This window comes from Chiloscyllium punctatum, chromosome 50, assembly GCF_047496795.1.
Source record: "Chiloscyllium punctatum isolate Juve2018m chromosome 50, sChiPun1.3, whole genome shotgun sequence".
Lineage (NCBI taxonomy): Eukaryota > Metazoa > Chordata > Chondrichthyes > Orectolobiformes > Hemiscylliidae > Chiloscyllium > Chiloscyllium punctatum.
The window spans coordinates 12893237-12910534 of NC_092788.1; positions in this window are offsets into that span (position 1 = coordinate 12893237).

Consider the following 17298-nt stretch of genomic DNA (forward strand, 5'->3'; position numbering starts at 1 on the left):
GAGCTAAAGCGAGAGGCTGAACAGGCTGGGTCTGTTTTACCTGGAGCATCGGAGGCTGAGGGGTGACTTTATAGAGGTTTACAAAATTTTGAGGGGCATGGATAGTGTAAATAGGCAAAGTCTTTTCCCTGGTGTCGGGGAGTCCAGAACTAGAGGGCATAGGTTTAGGATGAGAGGGGAAAGATACAAAAGAGACCTAAGGGGCAACGTTTTTCACCCAGAGGGTGTACTTGTATGGAATGAGCTGCCAGAGGTAGTGGTGGAGACTGGTACAATTGCAACATTTGAGAGGCATTTTGATATGGGTATACGAATTGGAAGGTTTTGGAGGTATATGGGCAGTTGCCAGCAGGGGGGACTAGATTGGGTTGAGATATCTGGTCGGCATGAACGGGTTGGACTGATAGGTCTGTTTCCATGCTGTACATCTCTATGACTCTATAAACGAGTGTTTACTACTCCCTGAAGATGAGGACACCACATTTAGCTCAACACTAAAGTGAAAGGTACGTCCTTAATTCTTTGTGGGCCCTGTTATTTTAACGCTATGTTAACTGAACATCAAATCACCACCTCTTTGCAGATATAAGGACAGAATAATTAGGAATAAACATAAACCATTCCGGACTCCAAACCTGTCCCACATTCCCATTGAACATTTCCAATCGAATATATATCAAACCCAGCCTCTGCTGTTGTCTCAGGAAGAGAATACCTGTTATCATAGCACCACATGAAAAAAGGAGCAGAATGAGGCCATTCAGCCCATCGAGTCTGATATGCCATTCAATAATTTCTTGAATGTTCCTCAACCTCATTCTCCTGCCTTACCCCAAGAATCCTTGATCCCGTTATAAAACAAAAAACTTATCAATTTGTATCATTGTCTACGTGTGCGTATATTTGTCCATCTGCTTGTCATCTGTGTATTTGTGCATCTATGTTTATCTTTCTGTGTATCAGCCTGTGTGTTTCTATCTATGTTTGTGTCTATTTGTGTGTGACTCTATATGTCTGCGTGTGTTTCTATGTTTGTATGCCTATTCCCTTGTATATTTTGTGTTTGTTCGTATATTGTGTTGATACCAATAATTCTGTGCATTTCTGTGTCTACATCTCTGTGCAGTGAGGTAACTGTATTTGGTGGGGGGTGGGGGGGGGAGTTAAATGACTGTCGTTCGAAATGCCAGTGTGTTTACAGTGAGAATTGTCTTTCACTGAGCACTGCTCCTGAATCGGTCAGTGGACATGGACGTCCCACAAATTTCATGCGAGGCATCCCAGTCCGCTTCATCTTGTACTAGGTTCTGCCCCACATGGCGGGTGTGGGGGGGGGGGGGGCTGGTGAGGGAATGGATATTGGGCACTCCAGCACCCAGCTTGGCCATTTCTGTCCTATTTCAGGCTGTTACTCTTGGAATAGAAGAAAGGGATGGAAGGAGTGAGGGCAGGCGTGGATGGCCTTGCTGTTAGTGCTGGTGGAGGTTGATCTGGGAGGAATTGTGAGGTGTCCGGAATGAGGCAGTCGACAGTTTTGAATCCATATAGTATTATTAATGTGTGGGCGTATTGCGTAGGTGATAGAGAAATTCTGGGAAGGAAGTTGCTGAATTCAATAGTGAGAGTGGTAGTGCCTGAGCCTTATTTGGAGATAGAGCATGAGGATTTTCTGGGGGAGGTGCTATAACAGATGATAAAGCCCCAAGCCTATAATGCAAATTAAATCCTCTGGGACTGGGACTAATATGGTTTTAGAATGGGAGAGCGGGCAGGAAGCAGTGAGTAGGAATAAAACAATGGGTTTATTTGAAAGGAAGGCTTGGAGGATATAGCGAGGATCGGGGTTTGGGCTCCAGCTATTCCCAATACACAACATATATTTTGTTGAATGGATCAAATTCAATATTTCCAAGTTTGTTGATGGCACTAAACAATATCGGATTTTGAGTGGGTGAGCAGGATGCCAAAAAAACTGCAAGGTGATTGCGACAAGTGGAGTGTCTGGGTAAATACATGGCAGATGGAGAGCAATGGGGAGGAGGTGGGGGGGTGGAATATGGTCTATGGGGGATATGTGATATTGTGACCTTTGATGGTAAAAACAGAACGCGAGCCTATCATTTGAAAAGGGATTGTTTGAAAAATGTTGATCCGTAAAGGAACTTAAGCTGCATTTTTGTTTCCTTCTGTGCAGCCCTCCGAAGTCAGTGTAGGGCAATAGACAATAGACAATAGACAATAGATGCAGGAGTAGGCCATTCTGCCCTTCGAGCCTGCACCGCCATTCAATATGATCATGGCTGATCATTCCTAATCAGTATCCTGTTCCAGCCTTATCTCCATACCCCTTGACTCCACTATCTTTAAGAGCTCTATCCAATGAGATCTGAATTGAGAAGTCAATACTGGGAATGGCATTGGCACACTGACCAGTGTACACAGACCCAACATGTGGGGAGCTGTAACATTGAAAAGGATTTGGATCTCCCTGTGCACTGGTCACTGAAAGCAATTTTGCAGAGCAGAAAACAGATAGGCAGATAAATCGTGTATTCACCTTCATTTCAAGGAGATTTGAATCCAGGAGTAAGGGTGTTTTAATGCAGCTGAGCAGGGCCTTGGTGAGACCTCATCTGGAACATTGTGCAGTATTGTGTGCAGTGTTGGTCTCCTTACCAAATAAAGGAGAAACCTGACATTGAGGGAGAGCAGTAAAGGATAACCAGACTGATCTCTGGGATGATAGGCTTGTTGTGAGAGCAGAGTTTGGGGCGGCTATGCCTGTATTCCATGGGCTTTAGGAAAATGAGTGGAGATCTCAGTGAGATATATAAAACACTGTTAGGGCGAGACAGATTGGAAACAGGGGTGAGAATTCCCCTGGCTGGGACTTCAAAACAAGGGACCACAGTATTATGTACAGACAGGCCACTCTGCATTGAGATGAGAATAAATGTTTGCACCCAGAGACTGGTGAACCTGGGGTACTATCTCCCAGAACAGGCTGTGGATTTCTGGAAACTAAAGGGATAGGGAGACAGCAGGGTATGGTATGAAGATAGAGGATCAGATACCATCACACGTTGTTGTCCAATAACGTGGTGGTGTGTTCCTGTGCATCACTGTGTTGCAGAAAATCATGCAATATTAATGATGTGGTCTGTGGGAAAAAGAGGATAATGGGCGAACTGCAAAATATCAGTAAAAAACAAAAATTAAAGTTAGTCGAACACACACTAGCACAGTCTAATTAAACCTTTAAATCATATTTTGTAATGAAATAGTGCTAATAATGACAATGCCGTCACTAGCTACATCCCTGCACCTTTCACCAAGCTCTTCACCAGAAAGTGCGCAGGACTGACTGACCACGTGATGCCAACATGGAATTCCAGTTCTCCTGAAGATTCTCCCCCTGTTTGAAATAAAGTTCCTTCTAATTGGATAGAGCAATTCCCCGTTTCAAGCTCAGGTTCAAAGCTTGCAGAGCGGATTTCATTCCTGTTTTAGCTGAACATTCACAGGGTGCATTTGGCAGACAGAGGATCCTGAAGCTGGGTTTTGTTCTTCAGCTGGTGCCTGGCAAGGAGTCGCGTCACAGTGAGCGGGAGTAAAATTTATAGAAAAAAGGTGCGCAATTCACGAATCGCATTGCAGACAAATCACGTTTAATAAGCACGTGTTATCAGAGAACTGCCTGTATATTGAATCGAGGAGCAAGATTGATCGACTGAAGGTCTACAACAGTACTTATTTTATATTTCACAATGTTTAAACATATTAATACATATGAACACTGTGTCGGGAAAACTGCACTGAGGAGATTTTCTCAATGAACTAGAATGGGGAAGGCTCAATGTGTTGAATGACCTACTCCTTTCCCGATGTTTTCGTGCAGCCTGTGGGAAAGCTCTGTAAATGTTGTCACAAGCTCTCAGATGTTAGGAAGGAGGACTCTGCAGGGTCAACAGGACTGTGATTCCCGTTCCCTTTTCTGATATCGAGGTTGGTGCCGGGTATTCTCTCTGTTTATTTCCTTTAAGACCTCGGAGCAGTGTGATACAATTGAGTGTCTTGCTTGGCCATTTCAGGGACCATTGAAGAGTTTATCACATGTCTTTGTGTCTGGAGTCACTTTTCGGCCATACAAAGAAAGCACGGGAGGTTCACTTCCTGAAAGTACATTGGGGAATGAGATCGAAGTTTACAATCAACATTGGATGCAAGGTCACTGTTACAATCACCAGATTCTAGATCTTGATATTTTATTAATTGTTTTTAACTACCACCAGCTGCCAGAGCCTTATCCTGTATTGGATTAGTAATCCAGTGACATTTCCACAACAGCACCATCGCCACTATCGGAAACCACAATGAGCGAGTTATTTCTGGACTGCTTGACAGCTCTGTCAAAAAGAACTCCCACCAATTTGATTATCGTGAAGGGACTGAGGGGGTGGTAAATGGTCAGAATGTAATTATTCACCTATTACGGGACCAGACATAGTTGAGTAATTTTCCACATTGCTGAAAATGTGTTGCTGGAAAAGCGCAGCAGTCAGGCAGCATCCAAGGAGCAGGAGAATCGACGTTTCAGGCATGAACCCTTCTCCTGTTCCTTGAATGCTGCCTGACATGCTGCGCTTTTCCAACAACACATATTCAGCTCTGATCTCCAGCATCTGCAGTCCTCACTTTCTCCTCGATAATTTTCCACATTGCCATGGAGTTGTCAGAGTTGGAGCTGGAATGAAACAGCTTCCCCAGGGACACGGCCCTGTTGTGCAGCACAAGTCTTCAGTCCTATTGCAGGAATGGGGTCAGGGTCCATTGCCTTTTCCGTATCTACTGTGTTCAGCGGTTTCTTCATGTCACATGCAGCGAATCGAATTGGGTGAACACTGCCATCTGTGATTCTGTGGATATCATGGCGAGGATGAGGTGGATCATCCTTTCAACACCTCTGGCTGAGCATGGTGCAGATACTACATCCTTGTCTTTTTCACTGATGTGCAGGGCTGTTCCATTATTTAGGATGGGGATATTTCTGGTGTCCCCTCCTCCAGTAAGTTTTTTAATAGTACATCGACATTTATGTCTGGATGTGGCAGCACTGCAGAGCTTAAATCTGATCTGTTGGTCTTGGGATCATTTCGTCCTCTCTATCAGATGTTAGTTCTGCTCTTTGGAATGAAACCACTCAAGTACCGTAGCTTTGATGGTTTGTCATCAGCTTTAGGTACACATGGTTCTGACCGTGGCATGTTCACCCACACTCGTCACTGAACCATCGCTCGGCTTAATGGTAATGGTAGACTGATGGAATATCCTGGGGAAAATGATACAGATTATGTTTGAATACAATCCTGCTTCTGTTGCTACTGTTGTCTACAGCATCACATGAAAGCCCAGTTTGAGCTGCAATATCTGCAATTCAATTCTACTGACTGTCCCCCAGTTCACATCGAGACCCAGTCACCGATCAGCCGTGTACTCAGTGACCGCACCTGGTTTATGATGCAGTAATATTTCCATTTTCATATTCTCATTCTGCTGATGGTTCTCCTTGGTGCCATGCTTCCAATTTGTTATATTACTCAAACCCTTTAACATGTTCATCTGAATCTTTTCCTTGCTTGTCGTGCCATTTGCGTTTGAATTAAATGTGTTTCCCTCTGGTTTTCTCCATGACCATGAGTAAGAGCTCTGTGGTGTCAGTGATATCAGCCTTATGCAGTTTCTGAGCGAATGAATGTGTGCACTTCAGTTCCCAGTGTAGGGCACTCCGTGTTGGACAGGGCGTTTGAGCAGCTTTCAAACACGTCATTGGAACTTGTTCAAAAACAGAAATTCCTGAAGAAACAAAGCAGCTCTGGCGGCATCTTCTGGAGAGAATGTAGAGTTAATCTTTCGAGTCCAGTGGACCTCTACAAAGCCCGCAGTTTCTTCAGCAATTTTTGTGTTTATTTTGTATTTATTTCCAGTATCCATAGTTATTTGTTTCATTGAAAATTTGTGCTGTGCCTATTCGTTTCTGAAGAACCTCAGCAGATCTGGCAGCATCTGCAGAGACAGAGAAACAGAGTTAGCGTAACAAGTCCAATGTGACTTGTTCTGAACTGAAAAGGGTTGGCTTTTTAATCCCTTGCCGGAGATGGGGGATGGGTGATTTGGAAAAGAGGGCGTGGCAAAAGATAATCGGGCTATTATCAGTGGTGAACGAGAATATGATGCAAAATGGGTTTAAATTAAGGTGTGAATGGGGGAAAGGGGTTCACTCCCGTTGAGTGTAAGATAAAGAAGACACAACCACACAAGGCCATAGGGAGAACAGGAGAGAGAATGTCGACAATGTGGTATTATATAGATCTAGATCTATACGTTTTCACAGTACACATCATCACTGCCTTCACACGATGGAATTCACGTGCTTGACCTCTTATTGGCACTAGTATGAGTTTCATGCTGCCTTAGTTTTGTAACATAGAGCAAAACTAACAGTATGAAGTTTGGGCTGTTTTGTACACCTGTCATTTTTAATATTCTTTCAGATTTGCAGTGCTTATCGTTAAACGTTTGATCTTGAAGTTAGTATTAGATGGAGTGTACGAGTTTGAAGGGTGGCATTCTAGAAGTTTATAATATCATGGGAGGCATGGATAGAGTGAATAGCGAAGGTTCTTTCTGTAGGATCGGGGAGTTCAAACACAGATGCATAGCATTAAGGTGGAAGGGAGGAAACTTAAAAGGGACAAAGGGACAAAGATTTTTACACAGAGTGTGATGTATTATGGAATGAGTTGCCAGAGAAACAGTGGGCGATGCAAGTACAGCTACAATATTTCAAAGACATTTGGACCAACATATGAATGGGAAAAGTTTAGAGGCATTTGGGCCAAGTGCAAGCAGCTGGGATTAGTATAATTTAGAAAACCTGGTCAGCATGGACAAGTTGGACCAAAGGGTCTGTTTGAGCGCTATATGACTGGATGGATGTAGAAATTAAGCAAAATGTACGAAAAGAGATGATGTAATAAATTGGTAAGAAATATTAAAACAAGCATCATGTGCTTTTCTGTCAACATAAAAAAAGCTTGAAGATGTGTGTGTGAGCTGAGGGGGAAGTGAAGTGAGGAAAGTACATTGAGGCCATTAGGAGGGTGTTACTGGAGAACTGACCACAGGGAACAAGCAGATAATTTACACTAGTATTTTAAATCACTCCTCATGAGGAAAGTACTGTAAGCATGTCAATGGTATAAACAAAATGGCAACAGGAGGGAAGTTATTGAACTGTCTCTAACAAAAGGAACAAGGTATTTATCTAACAGATAAGAATAAGGGGAGGCAGGTCAGCAGTAATTCACAGTTAATTTTAAAACAAGTGGTCACAGAGTGACTAGTGGCATTGTGTGAAATATGCCATAACTCTTTGGATTGCAGGAGTGTTCCAGTGAAACTGGAGAACGTCCAATGTGGCGCCTGTCTTCAAGAAAGGAATGAGACAGAACGCAGGAATAATTTAGCCTAACCATTATTGCTGGGAATCTGCTAGAGCCTGTTATTAAGGAAGGCATTGCAGGGCACTTAGAAAAGCTTAACGCAGAGTTGGCATGGTTTTGTAAAGGGGATACTAATTTTGCTCTGTAAAATCATACAAATTCTGTTTTGGAGATCCCTGAGAATGTCAAGATTAGAGTCATGCTCTAAAAGTACAGCATGTCAAGCAGCATCCGAGGAGCAGGAAAAAAATCAATGTTTCGGGCAGGAGCACTTCATCAGGAATCCCTGAGAAAGTGACAAGCAGATTTGATAAAGGGCACTGGTCAACATGAGGCTTTCCAGAAAGTTTTCACAAGGTATCACAAAATAAATGTTCTGACACAAGACAGAGGCTTGTAGTATGATAAATAATATATTTGCATGGGATAATGGTTGCTTAACACATAGAAATCGGAGAGTCAGGATTAATGGATCTTTATGATAAAGATGTATCTACTGGATTACCACAAATATCAGGCCGATGGCATCAGTTATGTACAATCTATACTGATAGCCTGATAGCTGGAGCTGAGTGCAATATACATTGGAGTTTGTGGATGACTTTGAGAACCAAAATGCAGGCTGCTATTTAATGAAGAGGAATCCCAAAACAGGAGAGATTGGAGTGTTCCTGAGTATGAAATGTAACGTCTGCATGCTGATGCAGCAATTAACTAGTTTGGCTCATGAGGCGGCTTCCTGAGATGGAAGGGTTGAATTATTGAATACATTTAAAATGGTGAGGAGATTATTCATTGTGGTTGAAATGAATGAGAGTGATATTACTGAAATGTACAAGATACAGAGGGGGCTTGACAAGGTAGATGCTGAGAAGGTGTTTCCCCTGAGTCTCGAACTCGAGGTGGTAGATACTGAATAAGGGACATCGATTTCAATCTGAGGTGAAAAATGATGAACTCTCTCAGAAGGTAGTGAATGTCTGGAATTCCCTAACCCAGGGAGTTGTGGCGGGATACAAGGAATTGGGTAGGAAAGTGGAGTTGAGCCCGGAAATAGATCAGCCATGTTCTTATTGAATGAGAATTCAGTCTTGAGGGGCCAAATAGCCGTCTCATGTTCCTAATTCTTAGTTTTTTATGTCATGCTTTTGGAAAGTAATTGGTTATTTTCCTGGAAGTCGTGTTGTACAATATTGCATTCAGGAGAGGAGAAAATTTGCCTGAGTTAATCCTGAATGGGATATGAGATCTGCATTCAAAGCAATTCCAGAGCAGAAGTTACAGAATGGGGAAGCCTGGAATTTACAAATGCATTTCCGAAACTACACCTAACCATCGGCGTGGCTTCAATCTCCCTGTTTGTAGCAGGTCTGAAGGGCTGATTGGAACAGCAGAACATAGGGCTGAGGGATGCGAGTGGGCTAAACGGCCCTTTGACACTATCCCACCAGTAAATAAGGTCATGGCTCATCTCATTGTGGTCCCAGCTGCACTTTTCTCTCCTTGCACCATTATCCCTGATTCACCTGCACATGGAAAATCAGACAAAGCCAGCCTCGATATAATATAAAGATTCAGCTTTCTCAAACTTCTGGGGAAGGGAATTTCACTTGAGTGAAATCCGACTTTGTGAATTTTTCCTCACTCCGGTTCTGACTGAGGTTGGAGGGTGTCACTGTTTCATTTTCTAGTCCCACTCCTCCACTGCTCACAACAAGTTTTAAATGTAACCGGGTCGGTGATATGAGCGATGATAAAGGTCTCAGACGGTGTCAGGTTCAGTGACAGGAACAAGTCAGGCAGATTTCTTTCGTCAGCCGCACGTAACTAATAGGGCTAATGGAGCAGCATGTTAGATTTGTGGTAAGCACTGCTGCCTCATATCAGCAAAGAGCTAAGCTCAATTCCAACTTCGTCCCACACTCTATGTGGAGTTTGAACATTCTTCCCGTGTCTGTGTGTGTTTCTTCCCAGTTTTCTAGTTTCCTCCCACAGTTCAAAGATGTGCAGCTTAGTTTGATTGGCAATGGTAAATTACCGATTAGTCTGTTTATATTTGTTTATTCAGGGTGTAGTGAGTCTTTGGAACACTCTTCCCTGCAGACCATTCGAGGCAGAGATATTGAATATTTTTGAGGCAAGGTTCACGAATCACAGATGAGTCAAGGATTATCGAGGAGTGTGCAGCAATGTGCACTGTTGGGGAAAATGTAGACAGTGGTACTGAATGATACGGCTCCAGAATATCTAGGAATTAAACGAAATGATAACATCGATAAAGTTTTATAGGGGAAACAAGATGGCAGCGATCTGAAAGGTTAGCTTTGCTGATCTCTGCATCACAATAATGCTCTACCCCACCCCACCACAGTCACTTACTTACAACTGAACACTAAAAGAGCTACAGAATCCTTACTAATGCCATTTTGTCAAGTGGAAATGACAAAACATTGGAAAGGATCGAGTAAGTCCCAACACGCAGTACACCCGTCAGAAGCTTTCAGCATGTCTGTGGCCGCACCTGTAACACTCTCTGCTCATTCAATGGACCGAGTTATTCACCAGGACTTGGTCACCGAGTTCACCAAGTTACGGGAAATGATTGAAACCATGATTGAAGAAACAATCAGCAGGAGGATAGAACCACTCTCAGCAGTGCTCCAAAAACATGAACAGCCACTTGAAAGCCTTGGAAACAGAACAGATGAGGTCGAGAGCCAAACTGTAGGGGCAGAGACTGTGATCGATTCCTGTAAGGAGCGGATCCTCACCCTTGAAAAATCGGTCCGTACCTTAACTAAACAAGGTGACGACCTCGAGAGCAGGGACAGGATGAAGAGTGTTCATATCATCCGTCTGCTGGACCGGACATCAGGTGATCAGTCAGTGAGTTTTTATTTGAGAGAACTGGCTGCAGAGATTCCGTCACTTCGAAGCTGAAGAGGGGCGGGTGAAAAGTGAGACAGTTCATCGGGTTATGGTGCGCAGGTCAGGCTCAGACCAACGCCCTCACCCTGTCCTTGTGCTATTACATTGTTGCAGGGACAAACAAAGATTTAGGGAAGCTTCCAGAACACAGGGAAGAGACCCGAAGAGGGCTCCAGGATTATGTTCTTTCAGGTCTTTTCAGCGGCAGTGATTCAGAAAAGAAAATCTTTTGATGATATCAAGAGAAGATTAAGGGAACTTGAGATTCAGTATTCCTTAATTAACTCAGCGGTGCTCCGTATGCTCTAGTGGATCTTTCAATAGATCCACCAACTCTCCAGAGGATGCGAAAACTTTGTGGACACTTTAAAGTAGGCTGGATGCATTAATGGAAAGCGATAACCTTGTTTCCCTTTTTTAAAAGAAAGTTTGTTGACCGTTTCTGGTATGAAGCAGTGTTAAATTATAGTCGGGGGTGGGTAGAGTACACACTTTTAACTTCTTCATTAGTAATACTACTCATTTTTCTCTTGATTAGTTTGTGTGTCGGGTTCGGCTCAAGCTGGAGAGAGTTATGAAGGTGATCGTGATGACTGAATACCTACCTAAGGGCAGTTCAGTCCCGATGTTTGTGATTAATTGCCCTGGATGCAGTATTGATAATGGGGCAGAAGATAGAGATTTGTGACATGCAAATGCCCCCAGTCGGCAGGGGGTAAATGCCCCTCCTGAGTGCCACTGGCACTTTGTATTTTTTTTGTTTTAGAATGTATTTAGTTTTGGAACGTTTTGAGAGCTTGTTAGTTGTAGTAGCGTTAGTTTGTATGTTTTCTTAAGCTCTATGATTCTTTTTTCATTGGTGCTCAGTAATTTGTAATTCGAGTTCCTCCTCTCTGGAGTTCAAATATTGTTTCAGTGTGTAATGGCTAATGCCGTGCTTAAATGGTGTATCTGGAACATTAAGGGGAGCCATTCGCCAGTTAAAAAAAAAGGAGAGGGTGGATCTTGTCGTATTGCAGAGATGCACTTTGATAACAAGGAACATTTGACATTACAGCAAGGTGGGTTTGATCGGGTTTATTTCTCGTCTTTTAACACAAGGAATAGGAGAGAAGCCATACTGGTGAGGAAGAATCTTTCATTTAAATTAGTAGATTGTATTAGACACCCACTGGAGGATCATAACCCTCAAAAAAAATGGGGAAGAAAGCAGTAGTTTGAATGTTTATTGCTCCCTGACTCACTGCTATAAATTCCTGACAGATGCATTTTCCAAATTAAGCAATCTTTCTTCGTAGAACATTATCGTAGGAGGAGATTTCAATTGTATTTTGCACCCACGGCGGACAGCATGCCCAAAGGCTCCCAGTACCATCTTTCCAATCTAAGCAATTAGTGGATTTTTGTGTGGAACTGGGGCTGGTGGATGTTTGGAGGCAGATCCACCTCATAAATAGGGATTTTACTTTCTTCTTTAACCCGCAGAAATGCCACACTAGAGTTGATCTCTTCCACACCTTGCAGCAGTCTTCGATTCAGTGGTGTTCTGTACAATTGGGAATATTACCATTTGTGACCATGCAGCAGTATATTTATTGGTTAAGATTAAGGGCAATATAGCAGGTTCGAGACACTGGCGAATCCCTTTATTCTTAAGGATAGTAAGTACATTGAGTATTTCTGTAATGAATTCAGATCTTTCTTAGCCATTAATTTAGATTCAACCAGTAACCCATCCATTCTATGGAAAATTGCTAAGGCTTATGCCAAAGGAATAATTATTCCTTAGGGTGCGGCAGAAGCTGGAGCAGGAACGCTTGGCCAGGCACGGTTGAAGGCAGCCGAGAGGGCATACTTTGATAGACCCTCGGTGGCTCGGCTGCAGAGGATCACAACGCTTCGGTCTGCAGTGAATTCCACGCTCACACAGACAGTCAAGGAGGAACTTACTTTTGCAAAGCAAAGGCTGTTTGAGCATCGTGATAAACCGGGCAAGTCGTTAGCCTATCTTCCGATGAAAAAGAGAACCCCAAAGCCATTACCTCAACTAGGGAAGGTACTGGGACCCTTTCCTGTGATCCCATAAAGATTAAAGCAGCATTTCCGAGATTTTACTCCGAATTATATCAGACTAAGCATTATGGGGATAGATGGATTTAGATGGAATCTTTCTTCAAGAACTTGGACCTTCCAGGGGTAACCCCCAAATAAGCGTCTTGCCTTCATTCACCATTGTCGGTGCTGGAGGGTGTAAAGCAGCTTCCAGGCGGAAAGGCACCCGGTCCTGACGGATGTCCACGTGAGCTTTATGAGGAATTTATAAACCTGTTGTCAGATCCAATGTTTACTATGTTCGTCACTCTCACAGTCACGACTGCGTCCCACTATCCTTAAGAGAGGCTCATATCTCTCTTATTCTGAAGAAAAGGAAGACACCGAAAGATTGTGCTTCCTATCGGCCCATCTCACATCTAAATGTTGATTTCAAAATTCTGTCTGAGTCCCTTACATTGAGGATGGAAACTATTTATCCTTCCATTGTCAAAGTATACCATAGCGGCTTATAAAAGGCTGCAGGTATTCCAACAATGTTAGGAGATTCGTCAATATGATCCAAGCGTGTCAACAGCAAATTATGCAGGTATTAATGATCTCTTTAGATGCAGAGACTTGGTCTCGGCAAAGTTTTTATCAAGTGGCTGAGGGTCCTTGAAAATGACCCTCTGTGTTCGATCCTGTAAAATTAATATTTCTAGAGGCAGTCGACAAGGTTGTTTACACCAGTGTTGTTTACGATGGTGATGGAGCCACTGGTGAAGGCCATCTGCAGGGACCCAAACATATCTGCCACAGAAGTGGGATAGAGGTCACGTAAGATTACACTGTCTGCAGATGATGGTCTTAACTTTTTGTTAAATCCCACAGTTTTGGTCCCTCACCTCATGCAATGCATCAGTTCGTTTGGTGCTTTTCGGGCTATAATATTGATTTTACGAAGTCAGAGGCCATGCCTCTGGGCAAACTCAGGGAAACACCTGATGCCGTGGGAGAATCCTGATTTCCTTTTCAATGGTTCGGGGGTAATGGGGATGTTCCCTATTTAGGTATATTCATTAATCCTATCTTTGGACTTATATTTAATGTGTAATTTGTCCATTTGTTTGACAAAATTAAACAAGATCTTTGAATACTTCCAATATTCTGGCTGGGTCAGATAGCTCTTATTAACATGAATTCCCTTCCTTATTTGCTATACCCCGTGTGAATGCTTTCTTTGATGTTTCCCAGACAGACATTTAGGAGATTAAATGGATGATGTAGCTCTGATTTGTCACCATAAGCGACCCCTTATCAAGTTAACCAAATTACAACGACCCCACAGTTTGTGGGGAGTAGATCTCCAGGATGTTAAAAGCTATCAATTAAGTTCTTCTTTACCCGATGTTAGTGAGGCCTCGGTGTCAATTTGATTAGATATTGAAGCTTCTCAGGCAAAGTGCTCCCTTATTAGTCTGCTATTCATAGACAAAATGAGGACAGTTAGGAAGTATTACCATTTCCCAATAAATATCGACAACTTTAAAGTAGGGAGGGCAATGTGTCCGATCGAAGGCAACATAGCCAAACCTCATTTCTTACCCCAAAGCGTGATGTACCATGTATCCGACGGGGAATACTGGATTCCATGCTTAAACTATGGACAACTCGTGCGTGTATCTTGCTTTGATAGTTTATGTGAGGGAGAAACAAGGATGTCCTTTGATCAAATAAGTCGTAACTATAGACTACCGAGTCGAGATCTCTTCTGTTTTCTTTTTATCAGATCAGAGATGTTATTCAGAAAAGAACCACGCTTTTAACAGACCAGTACAGATCCGATACAGAGAAGAGGGTGCTTATTGCTAAGAACACACTCTCTGTCAGTACCCTTTATCATTTGTTGGAGAGTGGCCTCTCAGACGAGACATTGTGACTTTCTGAGGTCTGCAAAGAGAGTATGGGATTCAGATCTCTTTGGACATAGGGGAGGATATTTGTGTAAATGCAAGAAGGATTTCAATCTGCAAGAAGACTCTTGCCATGCAGTTGAAGATTCTTCATAGAGTCTATGTGGCCCCAGACACGCTCGCAAAATTCAAGATGGAGTATGTCTTAAAAACAAATTGACTATTGACACTCTTACTCATTGCTTGTTGACCTTCCACGGGCGCTATAGGAGCGGTGTGTTCGCTGGGATGGAGAGGATCTTGAGGACCGAATTCGAGATGGATCAGGTTTCCCTTTTCCTGGGCCTGCCCAGTCTACCTTACTCAGATGTGCATAAGAAAAAAATACTTTAATACTCTCACTCTCTGAGTTCAGAAAAAAAAGTTCTGTTGCATTCGGTGCCTGAAAACCCCCTGGGTCTATTGGTTTGTCATAACCTCGTCATGGAGCATAGCCCTTTAGACTTTTTTAAAGGTATGTTGCACCATAAAATAGAGGATTTTTATAAGAAATGGCAGCCCTTTTTGAATTACCAAGGTACAGGCTGATCTGCCATTCCACTAAGGACTTTTATATAGCTATGACGAACTTGACTGATGAATCTAATGGCCAGAGAGGAGGAATTACGAACAAATGAACGTGTATTAGTTAATGGTCTTGAAGGTTGAGAGCTATAGTTTTGTTACACTGAGTTCTACTATTCGTTTTTATTATTTTTTTATTTTTCTTCGGTCCGTTGATTTACCTTTTCTTTATATACATGCACATGGGTGTAATTGTGTTCAATTTGCATTGTTTTTTGAGTTGGGTACTTATTGGTTCATCGAAGCATTAAAAAGATTTTCTCTGAATAAAAATACTTTTGAAACAATTAAAATATTAACATGGATAGAATAGAGTCCCAAAGGACCACTTTCTTGTTAGTGAGACCACAAATTATGGTTTATCTTAAGGGTCATCACACTTCGGGTGACAGGATGATGTTGAGAGGGTGTGCCCTTCGTGGCAACCTCTGTCTGTGTGGAGAATTGAAAATGCGCTGTTGATCCACAATACCACCAATTTTAGTGTCACCTTCAAATTTACTAATCATGCCTTATACAGACTGAAGAATATGATTGAAATAGATAATAAACAACAATGGATCCAGCACTGACCCTTGAGGCATTTCATGTGTTACAGGCCTCCACTCCGAGAGCATCCTTCCACTATAACCCTCTATTTACTACCATCAAGCCAATTGTGCATCCAATTTGTCAGCTCCCTCTGGATTCCATGCGAATCTAACCTTCCAGACCAACCTATCAAGAGTAATCTTGTCCAAGCCCTTACTGAAAACCATACAGACCATGTCTACTGCGCTACCCTCATCAACATTCCTGGTCGCTTCATCAAAGAACTCAAACAAATTTGTGAGGTATGATCTCCCACTCACAAAGTCATGCAATCGTTCCAGTCTAAAAACAACTATTAATAATAATTGTTAAAATAAGAATAACAAACAATAATAAATAATAGTAAGATGACATTTGCAATGGACAATAAATTATCCATGGTTTGTGGCATTGGAACGTGCATCATTGGTGAAGGGCAGAATAGATTTTGTGGAGAAAGTGAGGACTGCAGATGCTGGAGTTCAGAGCTGAAAATGTGTTGCTGGAAAAGCGCAGCAGGTCAGGCAGCATCCAAGGAGCAGGAGAATCGACGTTTCGGGCATGTGCCCTTCTTCAGGGAGGGCTTCAGGATGATTCCTGAAGAGGGGCTCATGCCCAAAACGTCGATTCTCCTGCTCCTTGGATGCTGCCTGACCTGCTGCGCTTTTCCAGCAACACAGAATAGATTTTGTACCTGTGTCATTGAACTGCGTTGGAAAAAGGCAAGGGTGGCATGGTGCCTCAGTGGTTGGCACTGCTTCCTCATAGTGCCACGGATCCGCGTTTGATTTCAGCCTCGGGTGACTCTCTTTTGGAGTTTGCACATTCTCCCTGTGTTTGTGTGGGTTTCCTCTGGGAGCTTCATTTTCCTTACACAATCCGAAGATGTATAGGTTAGGTGAATTGGCCACTGCCTTATGTGCATTAGTTAGGGGTAAATACAGATTACGGGCATGGGACTTGGCGGGTTACTATTCAGAGGGTCGGTGTGGCCTTGTTGGGCCAAATGGCCTGTTTCTATACTGTAGGAAATTGAAAAACAATAAACTATTTCTAATCAAACCCTGTCTTTCCAAACGTGTGTATATCTTATCCCTCAGAATCTTCTCAAGTAACCTACCGACTCCAGATGTTAGGCTTCCCGGTCAATAGTTCCCAGATTTCTCTTTGCTTCCCTTCCTGAATAATGGCACAACGTTTGCAAAACTTCAATATTCTGGAACCTAACCTGCGGCTAACGATGATGCAAAAATATCACCCAGGTTCCCGTATTTTCTTCCGTAGCCTCTTGCAGTATTCTTGGATGCATCTGTTTAGGACCAGGAGATTTATCCACCTTCATACATTCTAATGCATCCAACACGTCCTCTCCTGTGATATCGACTAACCCCAAGATATCATCACTACCTTTGTTAACCTCCCAAGTCTTCATGTATTTCTCTACAGTAAAGACAAAGGAGAAATATTTATTGAGAATCTCACACATCTCCTATGGTTCTAGACATGCATGTCCACTTTGGACCTTGAGGGGTCATATTCTCATGTAGTTATTCATTTAACTTTAATATACTTAAAGAACCTCTTTGGATTCACCCTAATCTTCTCAGACAATGCTGTCGTGTGCGCCCTTTTCGCCCTTCTGATTTCGTTCGTCGGTAAACTCCTGTATTCCCTGTACGCCGCCAGGGATTTCCTTGATCCCAGCTGCATGGATCTCAGCCACTCCT